The sequence below is a fragment of the Oncorhynchus gorbuscha genome, unplaced genomic scaffold (genome assembly GCF_021184085.1).
Source record: "Oncorhynchus gorbuscha isolate QuinsamMale2020 ecotype Even-year unplaced genomic scaffold, OgorEven_v1.0 Un_scaffold_3887, whole genome shotgun sequence".
In the NCBI taxonomy this organism is placed as follows: domain Eukaryota; kingdom Metazoa; phylum Chordata; class Actinopteri; order Salmoniformes; family Salmonidae; genus Oncorhynchus; species Oncorhynchus gorbuscha.
This window is the reverse complement of record NW_025748030.1, coordinates 658-21,489: the sequence shown is the minus strand read 5'-3', so window position 1 is coordinate 21,489 and position 20,832 is coordinate 658. Positions and strand designations below refer to the sequence as shown.

The following is a 20,832-nucleotide window of genomic DNA, read 5'->3' as shown; positions in this document are numbered from 1 at the left end:
AGGGACAACACACACACACAGAGGGAGAGTCACACTGACACACACACACACACAGAGGGAGAGAGAGACACACACACACACACACACACACACACACACACACACACACACACACACACACACACACACACACACACACACACACACACACACACACACACACACACACACACACACACACACACACACACACACACACACACACACACACACACACACACACACAGGCAGAACAGTGAAACACACCTCCCTCAGTCTTTCCCCACAGAACTTCTGCATAACTGAAAATCCTGTGTTTCCACACTCAAATAACTTCTCTTCTCGCAAAATACTTCTCTCTCCCTCCTCTTTCTCTCTCCTCTTTCTCTCTCCTCTCCTTCTCTCTCCTCTCCTTCTCTCTCCTCTCCTTCTCTCTCCTCTCCTTCTCTCTCCTCTCCTTCTCTCTCCTCTCCTTCTCTCTCCTCTTTCTCTCTCTCCTCTTTCTCTCTCTCCTCTCTCTCTCTCTCTCTCTCTCCTCTTTCTCTCTCATTCTCTCTCCTCTTTCTCTCTCTTTCTCTCTCCTCTTTCTCTCTCTTTCTCTCTCCTCTTTCTCTCTCTCTTTCTCTCTCCTCTTTCTCTCTCTCTTTCTCTCTCCTCTTTCTCTCTCTCTTTCTCTCTCTCTCTTTCTCTCTCTCCTCTTTCTCTCTCTCTTTCTCTCTCTCTCTTTCTCTCTCTCCTCTTTCTCTCTCTCCTCTCCTTCTCTCTCCTCTCTCTCCTCTCCTTCTCTCTCCTTCTCTCTCTTTCTTTCTCTCCTCTCCTTCTCTCTCCTCTTTCTCTCTCTCCTCCTTCTCTCTCTTTCTCTCTCCTCTTTCTCTCTCCTCTTTCTCTCTTCTCTTTCTCTCTCTCTCTCTTTCTCTCTCTCCTCTTTCTCTCTCTCCTCTCCTTCTCTCTCCTCTTTCTCTCTCTCCTCTTTTTCTCTCTCCTCTCTCTCTCTCTCCTCTTTCTCTCTCTCCTCCTTCTCTCTCTCCTCCTTCTCTCTCTCTCTTTCTCTCTCTCCTCTTCTCTCTCTCCTCTTTCTCTCTCTCCTCTTTCTCTCTCTCCTCTTTCTCTCTCTCCTCTTTCTCTCTCTCCTCTTTCTCTCTCTCCTCTTTCTCTCTCTCCTCTTTCTCTCTCTCCTCTCCTTCTCTCTCTCCTCTCCTTCTCTCTCTCCTCTCCTCTCCTTCTCTCTCTCTCCTCTCCTTCTCTCTCTCCTCTCCTCTCCTTCTCTCTCTCCTCTCCTCTCCTTCTCCCTCTCTCTCCTTCTCTCTCTCCTCTCCTCTCCTTCTCTCTCTCCTCCTTCTCTCTCTCCTCCTCTCTTCTCTCTTCTCTCTCTCCTTCTCTCTCTCTCCTCTCCTCTCTCTCTCTCTCCTTCTCTCTCTCCTCTCCTTCTCTCTCTTCTCTCTCCTCTCCTTCTCTCTCTCCTCTCCTTCTCTCTCTCCTCTCCTTCTCTCTCTCCTCTCCTTCTCTCTCTCCTCTCCTTCTCTCTCTCCTCTCCTTCTCTCTCTCCTCTCCTTCTCTCTCTCCTCTCTCCTTCTCTCTCTCCTCTCCTTCTCTCTCTCTCCTCTCCTTCTCTCTCCTTCTCTCTCCTCTCCTTCTCTCTCCTCTTTCTCTCCTTCTCTCTCCTCTCCTTCTCTCTCCTCTTTCTCTCCTTCTCTCTCCTTCTCTCTCCTCTTTCTCTCTCTTCTCTCTCCTTCTCTCTCTCCTCTCCTTCTCTCTCTCCTCTCCTTCTCTCTCTCCTCTCCTTCTCTCTCTCCTCTCCTTCTCTCTCTCCTCTCCTTCTCTCTCCTCCTCTCTCCTCCTCTCTCCTCTCCTCCTCTCTCCTCTCCTCCTCTCTCCTCTCCTCTCTCTCTCTCCTCTCCTCCTCTCTCCTCTCCTCCTCTCTCTCTCTTCTCTCCTTCTCTCTCCTCTCATTCTCTCTCCTCCTTCTCTCTCTCCTCTCCTTCTCTCTCTCCTCTCCTTCTCTCTCCTCCTCTCTCCTCCTCTCTCCTCTCCTTCTCTCTCCTCTTTCTCTCCTTCTCTCTCCTCTTTCTCTCCTTCTCTCTCCTCCTTCTCTCTCTTCTCTCTCCTCTCCTTCTCTCTCTCCTCTCCTTCTCTCTTTCTCTCTCTCCTCTCTCTCTCTCTTTCTCTCTCTCTCCTCTCCTTCTCTCTCTCTCTTTCTCTCTCTCCTCTCCTCTCTCTCTCTCCTCTCTCTCTCTTTCTCTCTCTCCTCTTCTCCTCTCCTTCTCTTTCTCTCTTTCTCTCTCTCCTCTCCTTCTCTCCCCCCCCCTCCAGGACTTCTGCACAGCTAAGACTCTATACATCAGTGACAGTGACAAGAGGAAACACTTCATGCTGTCAGTCAAGATGTTCTATGGTAACAGCACAGACATAGGAGTCTTCCTTAGTAAGAGGATCAAAGTTATCTCTAAACCATCCAAGAAGAAACAGTCTCTGAAGAACGCTGACCGTGAGTATGGAGAGGAACACGCATGACTAGGACCACACACACACACACACACACACACACACACACACACATTTCCACAGTAATGGATAATTATACAGTATCAGTATTATAAAATAGTTTTTTGTTTTTTAAATATTTTTTATAGGGCTCTGGTCTAAAGTAGTGCATTACATAGGGAATAGGGTTCTATAGGGCTCTGGTCTAAAGTAGTGCATTACATAGGGAATAGGGTTCTATAGGGCTCTGGTCTAAAGTAGTGCACTACATAGGGAATAGGGTTCTATAGGGCTCTGGTCTAAAGTAGTGCACTACATAGGGAATAGGGTTCTATAGGGCTCTGGTCTAAAGTAGTGCACTACATAGGGAATAGGGCTCTGGTCTAAAGTAGTGCACTACATAGGGAATAGGGTTCTATAGGATGCTCTCACCACACACACACACACACACGCTTGATGCGCAGTGGTACGGTTTTCCTGAGTGGTTTCGGTACAAAGGTCTTTTTTTACTCTGTCATAACTCTGCTGTTTTCATTTGACAATGATCAACTTCAAAGTGTGGTCTCTCTTTCATGATCTCTTCATGAATGCATATCTAACCTTCTCTCTCCCTCACTCCCTACTCTCTCCCTCACTCCCTACCCTCTCCCTCACTCCCTACCCTCTCCCTCACTCCCTCCTCTCTCCCTCACTCCCTACCCTCTCCCTCACTCCCTACTCTCTCCCCCACTCCCTACCCTCTCCCTCACTCCCTACCCTCTCCCTCACTCCCTCCTCTCTCCCTCACTCCCTCCCTCTCTCCCTCACTCCCTACTCTCTCCCTCACTCCCTACTCTCTCCCTCACTCCCTACCCTCTCCCTCACTCCCTACCCTCTCCCTCACTCCCTCCTCTCTCCCTCACTCCCTACCCTCTCCCCCACTCCCTACTCTCTCCCCCACTCCCTACTCTCTCCCTCACTCCCTACTCTCTCCCTCACTCCCTACTCTCTCCCTCACTCCCTACCCTCTCCCTCACTCCCTACTCTCTCCCTCTCTCTAGTGTGTATAGCGTCAGGGACCAAGGTTGCGTTGTTTAACCGGCTGCGTTCTCAGACCGTCAGTACCCGCTACCTTCACGTGGAGGGAGGGAACTTCCATGCCAGTTCACAACAGTGGGGAGCCTTCTACATACACCTCTGTAAGTTACCCTCCCTCTCCTTCAGCCCCTCTCTTCCCTTCAGCCCCGCCTCTCTCTTCCCTTCGGCCCCGCCCCTCTCTTCCCTTCGGCCCCGCCCCTCTCTTCCCTTCGGCCCCACCCTCTCTTCCCTTCGGCCCCGCCCCTCTCTTCCCTTCGGCCCCGCCCCTCTCTTCCCTTCGGCCCCGCCCCTCTCTTCCCTTCGGTCCTCTAATAGCTTCCTCTGTCTTCCGTCTGAACTCTCTCTCCTCCTCTGTTTCAGCCAATCATGTTGTTTCTCTGTTAATTATGCTGCATTGCCATAGTGATGTCGAAGTCGATGCCACCCAGACAAGACTTCAGATAAAGATGTATAGCATCATATAGAGGGTTGTTATAGTAACTATATATAGATATATAGAGGGTCGCTATAGTAACTATATATAGATATATAGAGGGTTGTTACAGTAAGGGGGTTGTTGTAGTAACTATATGTAGATATATAGCATCATATAGAGGGTTGCTATAGTAACTATATATAGATATATAGAGGGTTGTTACAGTAAGGGGGTTGTTGTAGTAACTATATGTAGATATATAGCATCATATAGAGGGTCGCTATAGTAACTATATCTAGAGGGTCGCTATAGTAACTATATCTAGAGGGTCGTTATAGTAACTATATCTAGAGGGTCGCTATAGTAACTATATCTAGAGCACATATGTCAGAGTCAAGGCCCGCGGGCCACATCCGGCCCGCGAGAAGGTTTTTTACGGCCCCTGGGATGATCTTGATTTATTATTAGAACCGGCCCGCAGACCGCAGCAAGCCGGCAGCCCGCAGATCTTTTACACGCACCAATACTACATTTCCCACAATGCAACGGTGACGCACCGAGCAGTAGGCTGCTTCATTTCAATATTTATTGGCACAGCAGTTGTCAGCATCACAGTAAAATTAACTTTCAGATACCCATCAAAAATGGCAAAACGGAAGGTGGACACTGAGAACCGGGGGTTTCAAACAAGGTGGGAGTCGGAGTATTTGTTCACGGAGGTAGCTGGAAAACCTGTGTGTCTTCTGTGTGGAGAAAGTGTGGCGGTACTGAAAGAGTATAATCTGAGACGACATTATGAAACGAAACACGCGGACAAAAACAAGAATATGGACATGGAACAAAGGCTACAAAAGGCAGAGGAATTAAAACGAGGCCTCAAATCTCGACAGGCTCTGTTCAAAAAAGCCAAATCACAAGGCCAGGCTGCTGTCAAGGCCAGTTTTATTTTGGCAGAAGAGATCGCTAAATCAGCCCGGCCATTTACGGAGGGGGATTTCATCAAAAACTGCATGATTAAAGTTTGTGACGAAGTTTGCCCAGAAAAAAGGCAACTCTTTTTAAATGTGAGTCTGAGCAGAAACACCATTGCCGAGAGAGTAGACCAGTTGTCCATCAATCTAAAAGAGCAGCTTGTGAAAAAGGGAAAAGATTTCATTGCATATTCCTTGGCTGTGGATGAGAGCACCGACATTTCTGACATTGCCCAGTTGTCAATTTTCATCCGCGGAGTGGACTCCAGCCTAAGCGTGACAGAGGAGTTTTTGGCTTTACGTCCTATGCATGGCACAACTACGGGGCATGATTTGTATGAAGAGGTGTCAAGATGTGTAAATGAGATGGAGCTGCCTTGGGAAAAACTCGTGGGTTTGACAACCGACGGAGCACCTGCGATGTGTGGACACAGGAGCGGACTGGCGGAAAAGATACGGGAAAAGATGCAAGAGGAAAACGCGACAGGTGAGCTGACAGCTTATCATTGTATCATACACCAGGAAGCGTTGTGCGGTAAAGCCTTGAAAATGGAGCATGTAATGAGCATCATCACGCGCACAGTTAACTTTATCAGAGCCAAAGGTTTGAATCACCGCCAGTTCAAGGCATTTCTGACGGAGTTAGAAACGGAGCATGGTGATTTGCCTTATCACACAGAGGTGCGATGGCTAAGCCAGGGAAAGGTGCTTCAAAGATGTTTCGAGCTTCGTGAGGAGATTTGTCTGTTCTTGGACAGCAAAGGGAAAGACACAACACAACTCCGAGACGAAATGTTTCTGTGTGAAATGGCTTTTCTGTGTGACATTACGAGTCATCTGAATGCAATGAACTTGCAGCTGCAGGGTCGGGATCGTGTCATCTCTGATATGTACAGTACAGTGAAGGCATTTAAAACCAAACTGACTCTGTGGGAGACGCAGATGCGGAAAGAAAATTTGAGCCACTTTCCCAGCTGCCAGACCATGAAAGAGAAGCTCTCTACCAGTGCGTTCCCGAGCGCACAGTTGGCTGATAAAATAGGTATGCTTGCCGCTGACTTTCGACGCCGATTTGCTGACTTTGAAGCACAAAAAAGCAGGTTGGAACTGCTCGGTAACCCATTTGCTGTTGACGTGGAAAGCTCACCACCAAACCTCCAAATGGAGTTGATTGACCTCCAATGCAATGATGCACTGAGGGCAAAATATGCGGCAGTGGGTGCTGCGGAGTTCGCCCGTTTCCTCCCGACACAATGCCCCAGCTGCGCATCCAGGCTGCTCAAACGTTGTCTATGTTTGGCAACACATACCTGTGTGAACAACTGTTTTCTTTGATGAACTTGAACAAAACATCACACAGAAGTCGACTTACTGCTGAACACCTCCACTCAATTCTGAGGATTTCCTCAGCTCAGAGCCTTACCCCGAACATTGATGAACTTGTGGAAAAGATGGGACACCACCAAGTATCACCCTCAACCTCAAACAAGTGAACATTACTGTGCAATCACATATTTAGAGTTTTTACTCAGTTCAAGTTTAAAAGTTAAAGTTTAATATTTGTTTTCACTGCATGTTACTTCTCCTTAAACAAAGTGTTGTTTTTGATTAATAGATTTTTGCACTTTATTTTATTGTATTTCAATCCAATTATATTTTAAAAATATTTCAGTTGAGTGGATGATAGAAAATTGCTATTATTGTTTTTTTCTTTGAAGTAAATTTAGCCCACTTTTGCTAAAATAGAAAATATAGGCTACTGATGGTGCCTTGAATACCGGTTTCTTTCATTTAATGTTCATGTTATGGGGATTTTTATATAAAGGAAATTTGTCTTTTGTGTCTGTTGAAAATTAAAGATTACTGACAGAGCCATAAGAAAATATTGCTTTATTTATCTGATCATATTGGAATATAGGTTTTCAGTAGGTTCAATTAGGTTCACTAGACTATATGCGTCATTTAAAAAAATTTCAATGAACATTCGAACAGTCCGGCCCTCGGCTTGTAGCTAAATTTTTTATTTGGCCCTCCGTCCATTTGACTTTGACACCCCTGATCTAGAGGGTCGCTATAGTAACTATATCTAGAGGGTCGCTATAGTAACTATATCTAGAGGGTCGCTATAGTAACTATATCTAGAGGGTCGCTATAGTAACTATATCTAGAGGGTCGCTATAGTAACTATATCTAGAGGGTCGCTATAGTAACTATATCTAGAGGGTCGCTATAGTAACTATATCTAGAGGGTCGCTATAGTAACTATATCTAGAGGGTCGCTATAGTAACTATATCTAGAGGGTCGCTATAGTAACTATATCTAGAGGGTCGCTATATCTAGAGGGTCGCTATATCTAGAGGGTCGCTATATCTAGAGGGTCGCTATAGTAACTATATCTAGAGGGTCGCTATAGTAACTATATCTAGAGGGTCGCTATAGTAACTATATCTAGAGGGTCGCTATAGTAACTATATCTAGAGGGTCGCTATAGTAACTATATCTAGAGGGTCGCTATAGTAACTATATATCATCTCCATTATAGTAGGGCTGATTTCAGTTATTAAATGTGTTTCCTACAGTAGTAACTATGACTCTCTCCCTGTAGTGGAGGAGGAAGAGCCGGAAGGGGAGGAGTTTGCAGTGAGGGATGGATACATCCACTATGGTCAGACTGTCAAACTGGTCTGTTCTGTCACTGGTATGGCGCTGCCTAGACTGGTACGTACCAACGTGTCTCACCTCTCTACCTACAGGTCTGTCTCCTGTTCCTACATATTCACCTCTCTACCTACAGGTCTGTCCGTTTCCTGTTCCTACATATTCACCTCTCTACCTACAGGTCTGTCTGTCTGTCTGCTGTTCCTACATATTCACCTCTCTATCTACAGGTCTGTCTGTCTGTCTCCTGTTCCTACATATTCACCTCTCTACCTACAGGTCTGTCTGTCTCCTGTTCCTACATATTCACCTCTCTACCTACAGGTCTGTCTGTCTGTCTCCTGTTCCTACATATTCACCTCTCTACCTACAGGTCTGTCTGTCTGTCTCCTGTTCCTACATATTCACCTCTCTATCTACAGGTCTGTCTGTCTGTCTGTCTGTCTGTCTGTCTGTCTGTCTGTCTGTCTGTCTGTCTGTCTGTCTGTCTGTCTGTCTGTCTGTCTGTCTGCTGTTCCTACATATTCACCTCTCTACCTACAGGTCTGTCTGTCTGTCTCCTGTTCCTACATATTCACCTCTCTATCTACAGGTCTGTCTGTCTGTCTCCTGTTCCTACATATTCACCTCTCTACCTACAGGTCTGTCTGTCTGTCTCCTGTTCCTACATATTCACCTCTCTACCTACAGGTCTGTCCGTTTCCTGTTCCTACATATTCACCTCTCTACCTACAGGTCTGTCTGTCTGTCTGCTGTTCCTACATATTCACCTCTATCTACAGGTCTGTCTGTCTGTCTCCTGTTCCTACATATTCACCTCTCTACCTACAGGTCTGTCTGTCTCCTGTTCCTACATATTCACCTCTCTACCTACAGGTCTGTCTGTCTGTCTCCTGTTCCTACATATTCACCTCTCTACCTACAGGTCTGTCTGTCTGTCTCCTGTTCCTACATATTCACCTCTCTATCTACAGGTCTGTCTGTCTGTCTGTCTGTCTGTCTGTCTGTCTGTCTGTCTGTCTGTCTGTCTGTCTGTCTGTCTGTCTGTCTGTCTGTCTGTCTGTCTGCTGTTCCTACATATTCACCTCTCTACCTACAGGTCTGTCTGTCTGTCTCCTGTTCCTACATATTCACCTCTCTATCTACAGGTCTGTCTGTCTGTCTCCTGTTCCTACATATTCACCTCTCTACCTACAGGTCTGTCTGTCTGTCTGTCTGTCTGTCTGTCTGCTGTTCCTACATATTCACCTCTCTACCTACAGGTCTGTCTGTCTGTCTCCTGTTCCTACATATTCACCTCTCTATCTACAGGTCTGTCTGTCTGTCTGCTGTTCCTACATATTCACCTCTCTACCTACAGGTCTGTCTGTCTGCTGTTCCTACATATTCACCTCTCTATCTACAGGTCTGTCTGTCTGTCTCCTGTTCCTAAATATTCACCTCTCTACCTACAGGTCTGTCTGTCTGCTGTTCCTACATATTCACCTCTCTATCTACAGGTCTGTCTGTCTGTCTCCTGTTCCTAAATATTCACCTCTCTATCTACAGGTCTGTCTGTCTGTCTGTCTGTCTGCTGTTCCTACATATTCACCTCTCTACCTACAGGTCTGTCTGTCTGTCTGCTGTTCCTACATATTCACCTCTCTACCTACAGGTCTGTCTGTCTGTCTCCTGTTCCTACATATTCACCTCTCTACCTACAGGTCTGTCTGTCTCCTGTTCCTACATATTCACCTCTCTACCTACAGGTCTGTCTGTCTGTCTCCTGTTCCTACATATTCACCTCTCTACCTACAGGTCTGTCTCCTGTTCCTACATATTCACCTCTCTACCTACAGGTCTGTCTGTCTGTCTCCTGTTCCTACATATTCACCTCTCTACCTACAGGTCTGTCTGTCTGTCTCCTGTTCCTACATATTCACCTCTCTACCTACAGGTCTGTCTCCTGTTCCTACATATTCACCTCTACCTACAGGTCTGTCTGTCTGTCTCCTGTTCCTACATATTCACCTCTCTACCTACAGGTCTGTCTGTCTGTCTCCTGTTCCTACATATTCACCTCTCTACCTACAGGTCTGTCTGTCTGTCTCCTGTTCCTACATATTCACCTCTCTACCTACAGGTCTGTCTGTCTGTCTGTCTGTCTGTCTGTCTGTCTGTCTGTCTGTCTGTCTGTCTGTCTGTCTGTCTGTCTGTCTGTCTGTCTGTCTGTCTGTCTGTCTGTCTGTCTGTCTGTCTGTCTGTCTGTCTGTCTGTCTGTCTGTCTGTCTGTCTCCTGTTCCTACATATTCACCTCTCTACCTACAGGTCTGTCTGTCTGTTCCTACATATTCACCTCTCTATCTACAGGTCTGTCTCCTGTTCCTACATATTCACCTCTCTACCTACAGGTCTGTCTGTCTGTCTCCTGTTCCTACATATTCACCTCTCTACCTACAGGTCTGTCTGTCTGTCTCCTGTTCCTACATATTCACCTCTCTACCTACAGGTCTGTCTGTCTGTCTGTCTGTCTGTCTGTCTGTCTGTCTGTCTGTCTGTCTGTCTGTCTGTCTGTCTGTCTGTCTGTCTGTCTGTCTGTCTCCTGTTCCTACATATTCACCTCTCTACCTACAGGTCTGTCTGTCTGTTCCTACATATTCACCTCTCTACCTACAGGTCTGTCTGTCTGCTGTTCCTACATATTCACCTCTCTACCTACAGGTCTGTCTGTCTGTCTCCTGTTCCTACATATTCACCTCTCTATCTACAGGTCTGTCTGTCTCCTGTTCCTACATATTCACCTCTCTATCTACAGGTCTGTCTGTCTGCTGTTCCTACATATTCACCTCTCTACCTACAGGTCTGTCTGTCTCCTGTTCCTACATATTCACCTCTCTATCTACAGGTCTGTCTGTCTCCTGTTCCTACATATTCACCTCTCTATCTACAGGTCTGTCTGTCTGCTGTTCCTACATATTCACCTCTCTACCTACAGGTCTGTCTGTCTCCTGTTCCTACATATTCACCTCTACCTACAGGTCTGTCTGTCTGTCTCCTGTTCCTACATATTCACCTCTCTACCTACAGGTCTGTCTGTCTGTCTCCTGTTCCTACATATTCACCTCTCTACCTACAGGTCTGTCTGTCTGTCTCCTGTTCCTACATATTCACCTCTCTACCTACAGGTCTGTCTGTCTGTCTGTCTGTCTGTCTGTCTGTCTGTCTGTCTGTCTGTCTGTCTGTCTGTCTGTCTGTCTGTCTGTCTGTCTGTCTGTCTGTCTGTCTGTCTGTCTGTCTCCTGTTCCTACATATTCACCTCTCTATCTACAGGTCTGTCTCCTGTTCCTACATATTCACCTCTCTACCTACAGGTCTGTCTGTCTGTCTCCTGTTCCTACATATTCACCTCTCTACCTACAGGTCTGTCTGTCTGTCTCCTGTTCCTACATATTCACCTCTCTACCTACAGGTCTGTCTGTCTGTCTGTCTGTCTGTCTGTCTGTCTGTCTGTCTGTCTGTCTGTCTGTCTGTCTGTCTGTCTGTCTGTCTGTCTGTCTCCTGTTCCTACATATTCACCTCTCTACCTACAGGTCTGTCTGTCTGTTCCTACATATTCACCTCTCTATCTACAGGTCTGTCTCCTGTTCCTACATATTCACCTCTCTACCTACAGGTCTGTCTGTCTGTCTCCTGTTCCTACATATTCACCTCTCTACCTACAGGTCTGTCTGTCTGTCTCCTGTTCCTACATATTCACCTCTCTACCTACAGGTCTGTCTGTCTGTCTGTCTGTCTGTCTGTCTGTCTGTCTGTCTGTCTGTCTGTCTGTCTGTCTGTCTGTCTGTCTGTCTGTCTGTCTGTCTCCTGTTCCTACATATTCACCTCTCTACCTACAGGTCTGTCTGTCTGTTCCTACATATTCACCTCTCTACCTACAGGTCTGTCTGTCTGCTGTTCCTACATATTCACCTCTCTACCTACAGGTCTGTCTGTCTGTCTCCTGTTCCTACATATTCACCTCTCTATCTACAGGTCTGTCTGTCTCCTGTTCCTACATATTCACCTCTCTATCTACAGGTCTGTCTGTCTGCTGTTCCTACATATTCACCTCTCTACCTACAGGTCTGTCTGTCTCCTGTTCCTACATATTCACCTCTCTATCTACAGGTCTGTCTGTCTCCTGTTCCTACATATTCACCTCTCTATCTACAGGTCTGTCTGTCTGCTGTTCCTACATATTCACCTCTCTACCTACAGGTCTGTCTGTCTCCTGTTCCTACATATTCACCTCTACCTACAGGTCTGTCTGTCTGTCTCCTGTTCCTACATATTCACCTCTCTACCTACAGGTCTGTCTGTCTGTCTCCTGTTCCTACATATTCACCTCTCTACCTACAGGTCTGTCTGTCTGTCTCCTGTTCCTACATATTCACCTCTCTACCTACAGGTCTGTCTGTCTGTCTCCTGTTCCTACATATTCCCAGGTGATGTGTGATAGATAATCAGGGTGTCTCTCACCTCCTCCCCAGGTGATGTGTGATAATCAGGGTGTCTCTCACCTCCTTCCCAGGTGATGTGTGATAGATAATCAGGGTGTCTCTCACCTCCTCCCCAGGTGATGTGTGATAGATAATCAGGATGTCTCTCACCTCCTCCCCAGGTGATGTGTGATAATCAGGGTGTCTCTCACCTCCTCCCCAGGTGATGTGTGATGTGTGATAATCAGGGTGTCTCACCTCCTCCCCAGGTGATGTGTGATAATCAGGGTGTCTCACCTCCTCCCCAGGTGATGTGTGATAATCAGGGTGTCTCACCTCCTCCCCAGGTGATGTGTGATAATCAGGGTGTCTCACCTCCTCCCCAGGTGATGTGTGATAATCAGGGTAACCTCCTCCCCAGGTGATGTGTGATAATCAGGGTGTCTCTCACCTCCTCCCCAGGTGATGTGTGATAGATAATCAGGGTGTCTCTCACCTCCTCCCCAGGTGATCCGTAAGGTGGACAAGCAGACAGCGTTGTCGCAGACACCCAGTGTCTCAGCTCCACAAGTGTTCCTTCTACCTGAAAGACACCGAAAGAATGTACCTCTGTCTCTCACAGGAGAGAATCATTCAGTTCCAGGTACACACACACACACACACACACACACACACACACACACACACACACACACACACACACACACACACACACACACACACACACACACACACACACACACACACACACACCTCCTAGCCCTTGTAGATCGGAGCCACATCTGGTAATAGCTTTTCCCAGCCCTCTGGGTTCCTTATTGGACCACTAGTTCATCTAGTCCCTCCCTGTTTAATGAGGGTTTCTTATTGGACCACTAGTTCATCTAGTCCCTCCCTGTTTAATGAGAGTTCCTTATTGGACCACTAGTTCATCTAGTCCCTCCCTGTTTAATGAGAGTTCCTTATTGGACCACTAGTTCATCTAGTCCCTCCCTGTTTAATGAGAGTTCCTTATTGGACCACTAGTTCATCTAGTCCCTCCCTGTTTAATGAGAGTTCCTTATTGGACCACTAGTTCATCTAGTCCCTCCCTGTTTAATGAGAGTTCCTTATTGGACCACTAGTTCATCTAGTCCCTCCCTGTTTAATGAGAGTTCCTTATTGGACCACTAGTTCATCTAGTCCCTCCCTGTTTAATGAGAGTTCCTTATTGGGTGAGAGTTCCTTATTGGACCACTAGTTCATCTAGTCCCTCCCTGTTTAATGAGGGTTCCTTATTGGACCACTAGTTCATCTAGTCCCTCCCTGTTTAATGAGAGTTCCTTATTGGACCACTAGTTCATCTAGTCCCTCCCTGTTTAATGAGAGTTCCTTATTGGACCACTAGTTCATCTAGTCCCTCCCTGTTTAATGAGAGTTCCTTATTGGACCACTAGTTCATCTAGTCCCTCCCTGTTTAATGAGAGTTCCTTATTGGACCACTAGTTCATCTAGTCCCTCCCTGTTTAATGAGAGTTCCTTATTGGACCACTAGTTCATCTAGTCCCTCCCTGTTTAATGAGAGTTCCTTATTGGACCACTAGTTCATCTAGTCCCTCCTGTTTAATGAGGGTTCCTTATTGGACCACTAGTTCATCTAGTCCCTCCCTGTTTAATGAGAGTTCCTTATTGGACCACTAGTTCATCTAGTCCCTCCCTGTTTAATGAGGGTTCCTTATTGGACCACTAGTTCATCTAGTCCCTCCCTGTTTAATGAGAGTTCCTTATTGGACCACTAGTTCATCTAGTCCCTCCCTGTTTAATGAGGGTTTCTTATTGGACCACTAGTTCATCTAGTCCCTCCCTGTTTAATGAGAGTTCCTTATTGGACCACTAGTTCATCTAGTCCCTCCCTGTTTAATGAGGGTTTGTTATTGGACCACTAGTTCATCTAGTCCCTCCCTGTTTAATGAGAGTTCCTTATTGGACCACTAGTTCATCTAGTCCCTCCCTGCCCCCCAAAAAGACCAGTAAGGAGATGATAAATGACCAATTTGCATATCTCCTTCCCCAGGCCACGCCCTTCCCCAAAGAGACCAGGTCTGCTTTCAGTACAGTGGACGGTTGCGGGGACGGTTCGTTACGTTGCGGGACGGTTCGTTACGTTATGGACGGTTCGTTACGTTGCGGGACGGTTCGTTACGTTGGACGGTTCGTTACGTTGGACGGTTCGTTACGTTATGGACGGTTCGTTACGTTGCGGGACGGTTCGTTACGCTATGGACGGTTCGTTACGTTGCTATGGACGGTTCGTTACGCTATGGACGGTTCGTTACGTTGCTATGGACGGTTCGTTACGCTATGGACGGTTCGTTACGCTTGGACGGTTCGTTACGTTGGACGGTTCGTTACGTTATGGGACGGTTCGTTACGCTATGGGGGTTCGGTTATGGACGGTTCGTTACGCTATGGGACGGTTCGTTACGTTGGACGTTACGTTGCGCTACGTTGCTTGGGCGGTTCGCTACGTTGCGTTGCGGGCGGGACGGTTGCGTTACGTTGCGCGTTTACGTTATGGACGGTTCGTTACGTTGCCGGACGGTTCGTTACGTTACGTTGCCGGACGGTTCGTTACGTTACGTTGCCGGACGGTTCGTTACGTTACGGTGCCGGACGGTACGTTACGTTACGTTGCCGGACGGTTGGTTCGGTACGTTGAACTGAAGCGGTGTTGTTTTACATTACATTTAAGTCAACTGGTCATTTTGTACTGAATGACCAGTTGTTTGTTTAAATGGGGAGGGTTGTGGGTTGGGGAATGCTGTCTATGGACTCCCCTTTTTTAAATTACACCACTCATTTCTTCAAGCAACACCTCACCACAGTTCAAACCCCCGCTGACAAGGTACAAATCTGTCGTTCTGCCCTGAACAGGCAGTTAACCCACTGTTCCCTTTAGGCCGTCATTGAAAATAAGAATTTGTTCTTAACTGACTTGCCTAGTTAAATAAAGGTAAAATAAATAAAATGCGTTAAAAAACACCCACCAAGCAGGAGGAAGTCTGTTCAAGGTTTCAGCACAAACTGGACGTTAACTCCACCTGAAGGCACCTCAGTAATGAGATCATAAACTACTAATTAGCTTATCTCCCCAGGACGTTGAGTGAGTCTGTTCGGGGCGTTCCCAAACTGTTCGACCAGTGGACGGAGATCATAAAACTAATTAGCGCTCCCAAAAGACCAGTACGGAGGCATATCTCCTCCCCACACCTTTCCCCAAAAATACCACTATGGATGGACTAACATATCTCCTCCCCAGGCCACGCCCTACCCCAAAAGACCTGTATGGAGGTACATCTAATTAGCATATCTCCTCCCCAGGCCACACCTTTCCCCAAAAATAACACTATGGATGTAAATGACTAACATATCTCCTCCCCCAGGCCACGCCCCTACCCCAAAAGACCTGTATGGAGGTACATAACTAATTAGCATATCTCCTCCCCAGGCCACACCTTTCCCCCAAAAAATACCACTATGGATGTAAATGCCTAATTAGCATATCTCCTCCCCCAAGGAGCCCAGTACGGAGGTAAATGACTAATTAACATATCTCCTCCCCAGGCCACGCCCTGCCCCAAAGAGCCCAGTAAGGAGATGATCGATGGAGCCTCCTGGACCATAATCAGTACAGACAAGGCAGAGTACACCTTCTACCAGGGGATGGGTCCTGTACCCTGTCCTGGACCAGTCCCTGTGGTGGAGAGTCTGCAGGTACACACACACGTACACACACACACCTTCTACCAGGGGATGGGTCCTGTACCCTGTCCTGTTACACCAGTCCCTGTGGTGGAGAGTCTACAGGTACACACACACGTACACACACACACACACACACACACACATTAACATATACCTACATACCTCACGGCACAAAAAAACGGTACTGAGAGACACACACACTGCGTTGGACACCCTCTGTTGTACTACCGTTAATACACAAAAAAAAGGGAGGGACAGGACCCACACTAACCCCTCTGTTGTCGGTTGAATGGTGGAGGGGACAGGACCCACGTAACCCCTCTGTTGAGTTGAACTGGAGGGACAGGACCCACACTAACCCTCTGTTGTTTTATGGTGGAGGGGACATTTAAGTCAACTGTTGGTCATTTTGTACTGAATGACCAGTTGTTTGTTTAAATGGGGAGGGGTTGTGGGTTGGGAATGCTGTCAGCATGGACCCACACTCCCTCTGTTTTTAAATTACACCACTCATTTCTTCAAGCAACACCTCACCACAGTTCAAATGGTGGAGCTGACAAGGTACAAATCTGTCGTCTCTGCCCCTGAACAGGCAGTTAACCCTCTGTGTCCCTTGTAGGGTCATTGAAAATAAGAATTTGTTCTTAACTGACTGTTGCCTAGTTAAATAAAGGTAAAATAAATAAAATGCATTTTAAAAAAACACCCACCAAGCAGGAGTGAAGTCTGTTCAAGGACGTTGTTTGGGAGACGTGTTGTTCAGCACAAACTGTTCTGCATCTCAGCCCACGTTAACTCCACCTGAAGGCACCTCAGTAATGAGATCATAAACTACTAATTAGCTTATCTCCTCCCCCAGGCCACCCTCTGTTGTCTCTAGTTGAAAAAGACCAGTAACCCCTCTGAGGTACATAGTTGAATTAGACATATCTCCTCCCCAGGCCACACCTTTCCCCAAAAATACCACTATGGATGTAAATGACTAACATATCCCCTCCCCCAGGCCACGCCCCTACCCCAAAAGTCCTGTATGGAGGTACATAACTAATTAGTCTCATATCTCCTCCCCAGGCCACACCTTTCCCCAAAAATAACTCTAGTTGGATGTGGAAATGACCCCTCTGTTGTCTCTAGTTGAATGGTGGAGGCCACCCCCTAACCCCCAAAAGACCTGTTATGGTGGAGGGACATAACTAACCCCTCTGTTGTCTCTCAGTTATCTCCTCCCCAGGCCACACCCCCTGTTGTCCTAGTTGAATGGTGGAGGGGACAGGAAAATACCACTATGGATCTAAATGAATGGTAGCATATCTCCTCCCTCTGTTGCCCAGTTGAATGGTGGAGGTAAATGACTAATTAACATATCTCCTGGAGGGGACCCCAGGCCACGCCCTGTCCCCAAAGAGCCCAGTAACCCCTCTGTTGAGATGATGGTGGATGGAGCCTCCTGGACCATAATCAGTGGACAGACAAGGCAGAGTACACCTTCTACCAGTTGGGATGGGTCCTGTACCCTGTCCTGTTACACCAGTCCCTGTGGTGGAGAGTCTGCAGGTACACACACACGTACACACACACACACTGTTGTCTTCTACCATGGGGATGGGTCCACTAACCCCCTGTTGTCCTGTTACACCAGTCCCTGTGGTGGAGAGTCTACATGGTGGACACACAGGACACACACTACACACCCTCTGTTGTCTCTAGTTGGGTGGAGGGGACAGGACCCCACTAACCCCTCTGTTGTCTCCAGTTGAATGGTGGAGGGACAGGTACCACACTAACCCCTCTGTTGTCTCTAGTTGAATGGTGGAGGGGACAGGACCCACACTAACCCCTCTGTTGTCTCTACATGGAGGGGAAACACACTAACCCCTCTGTTGTCTCTAGTTGAATGGTGGAGGGGACAGGAAAAACCCCTCTGTTGTCTCTAGTTGAATGGTGGAGGGGACAGGACCCACACTAACCCCTCTGTTGTCTCTAGTTGAATGGTGGAGGGGACAGGACCCACACTAACCCCTCTGTTGTCTCTAGTTGAATGGTGGAGGGACAGGACCCACACTAACCCCTCTGTTGTCTCTAGTTGAATGGTGGAGGGACAGGACCCACACTAACCCCTCTGTTGTCTCTAGTTGAATGGTGGAGGGACAGGACCCACACTAACCCCTCTGTTGTCTCTAGTTGAATGGTGGAGGGGACAGGACCCACACTAACCCCTCTGTTGTCTCTAGTTGAATGGTGGAGGGGACAGGACCCACACTAACCCCTCTGTTGTCTCTAGTTGAATGGTGGAGGGGACAGGACCCACACTAACCCCTCTGTTGTCTCTAGTTGAATGACCCACACTAACCCCTCTGTTGGAGGGGACAGGACCCACACTAACCCCTCTGTTGTCTCTAGTTGAATGGTGGAGGGGACAGGACCCACACTAACCCCTCTGTTGTCTCTAGTTGAATGGTGGAGGGGACAGGACCCACACTAACCCCTCTGTTGTCTCTAGTTGAATGGTGGAGGGGACAGGACCCACACTAACCCCTCTGTTGTCTCTAGTTGAATGGTGGAGGGGACAGGACCCACACTAACCCTCTGTTGTCTCTAGTTGAATGGTGGAGGGGACAGGACCCACACTAACCCCTCTGTTGTCTCTAGTTGAATGGTGGAGGGGACAGGACCCACACTAACCCCTCTGTTGTCTCTAGTTGAATGGTGGAGGGGACAGGACCCACACTAACCCCTCTGTTGTCTCTAGTTGAATGGTGGAGGGGACAGGACCCACACTAACCCCTCTGTTGTCTCTAGTTGAATGGTGGAGGGGACAGGACCCACACTAACCCCTCTGTTGTCTCTAGTTGAATGGTGGAGGGGACAGGACCCACACTAACCCCTCTGTTGTCTCTAGTTGAATGGTGGAGGGGACAGGACCCACACTAACCCTCTGTTGTCTCTAGTTGAATGGTGGAGGGGACAGGACCCACACTAACCCCTCTGTTGTCTCTAGTTGAATGGTGGAGGGGACAGGACCCACACTAACCCCTCTGTTGTCTCTCTAGTTGAATGGTGGAGGGGACAGGACCCACACTAACCCCTCTGTTGTCTCTAGTTGAATGGTGGAGGGGACAGGACCCACACTAACCCCTCTGTTGTCTCTAGTTGAATGGTGGAGGGGACAGGACCCACACTAACCCCTCTGTTGTCTCTAGTTGAATGGTGGAGGGACAGGTCCCACACTAACCCCTCTGTTGTCTCTAGTTGAATGGTGGAGGGGACAGGACCCACACTAACCCCTCTGTTGTCTCTAGTTGAATGGTGGAGGGGACAGGACCCACACTAACCCCTCTGTTGTCTCTAGTTGAATGGAGGAGGGGACAGGACCCACACTAACCCCTCTGTTGTCTCTAGTTGAATGGTGGAGGGGACAGGTCCCACACTAACCCCTCTGTTGTCTCTAGTTGAATGGTGGAGGGGACAGGACCCACACTAACCCCTCTGTTGTCTCTAGTTGAATGGTGGAGGGGACAGGACCCACACTAACCCCTCTGTTGTCTCTAGTTGAATGGTGGAGGGGACAGGACCCACACTAACCCCTCTGTTGTCTCTAGTTGAATGGTGGAGGGGACAGGACCCACACTAACCCCTCTGTTGTCTCTAGTTGAATGGTGGAGGGGATGTGGCCATGTTGGAGCTGACAGGACAGAACTTTGCTCCAGATCTCCGAGTCTGGTTTGGAGATATCGAGGCTGACACCATGTACAGGTAAGCTGTTGTGTGAGTGACAGAGACGGCTGGCATGGTATCGTGTTACCATGGTAACTGTATAATCGTGTCATTTGAAGATTATGGATTAGGACTGTCATGTCATTAATAAATACAATTATTAAAATGGTTATTTTATTTGTTTGTTTTTCTATGAACTCAATTTTTAAGAGGTCAGTCTTGACCCAAAAGCAGTAAAAATGTAAAAGTGAGGTACCAACCACAGTCACAGCTGATATCCGGAGAGACCAGTTTTAAGATTGTTGTTAAGTTTAACGAACGACTGACCCAAGACGGATGACATGCGGTCGAGTCCGTTTCCGTGGTAACGCGGACTCCACAAGGTGCCGGATCTCGCGGTGAATCTGTCTTTTTGTCTTAACCCCTTCTGTCCCAGGTGTGGAGAGAGCGTGCTCTGCGTGGTGCCTGACATCTCGGCCTTCAGAGAGGGGTGGCGCTGGGTCCGTCAGCCCGTCCAGGTCCCCGTCACCTTGGTCCGCAACGACGGAGTCATCTACTCCACGGCCCTCACCTTCACCTATACCCCAGAACCAGGCCCTCGTCTTCACTGCAGCGCTGCCGGAGCCATCCTCCAGACCCACAGTCACAGTATCTCCTCTTCGTCCTCATCCTCGCCTTCCTCAGGGAGTCTGGGGATGGGAGGTTTAGGGGGGTTGGCGGAAGGACAGACGGGCTACGGGATTGGTCAAGGGGGAGGGTCAACCAATAGCGTTGGGTTGTTGTCGGGTTCATCGGTGATGTCAGTATCGTCATAGCAGCGGGGAAGTGTGTGTGTGGGAGGGAGGTGAGAGGCTCATGGACCTGCTTTGGAACCACCTCGCTCGCTCAAGGACTCTTTGGAAAGAGAGCGATTGAGTTGAGGAGGAGAAGGGGAAGAGAGATGAGGTTCTGATGAAAGACAGACCTGGATGGAGGGGGATCCCTCTCTCTGGCGCCCCCGTGTGGTCGGTTGTGGACATGACACTGCAGCCTGGGTCATTCAGTCTGGGAGAGGTTTCACCTCGAGGGATGACACAATAACTAGGAGCCCTTTTTATACATTTGTTGGAGAACAACTTTTTGTTTTATTTTCAACACTCACTCTTTCTACAAAGTTTAGATCTTTTTTTTGACCCACAACAAAGAGCTTTGTAATGATGGAGATATCACTCGTGTGCAGAGAAACGTCATTATTGTTTATGGGTGAAACATTTTATTATAGTAACAATTTTTACGGACCAAGGAATATTATTGTTATTTTATTCTTTATGATATTTTATAAGCTTTAGCGAGGTA

At 47.8% G+C, this 20,832-nt stretch overlaps 1 pseudogene; it reads left to right on the top strand.

Moving 5' to 3' along the window:
- The window catches only part of LOC124028234, a 28,943-nt pseudogene extending 8,578 nt beyond the window's left edge, over positions 1-20,365 (top strand).
- Positions 20,366-20,832: the final 467 nt, after the last annotated feature.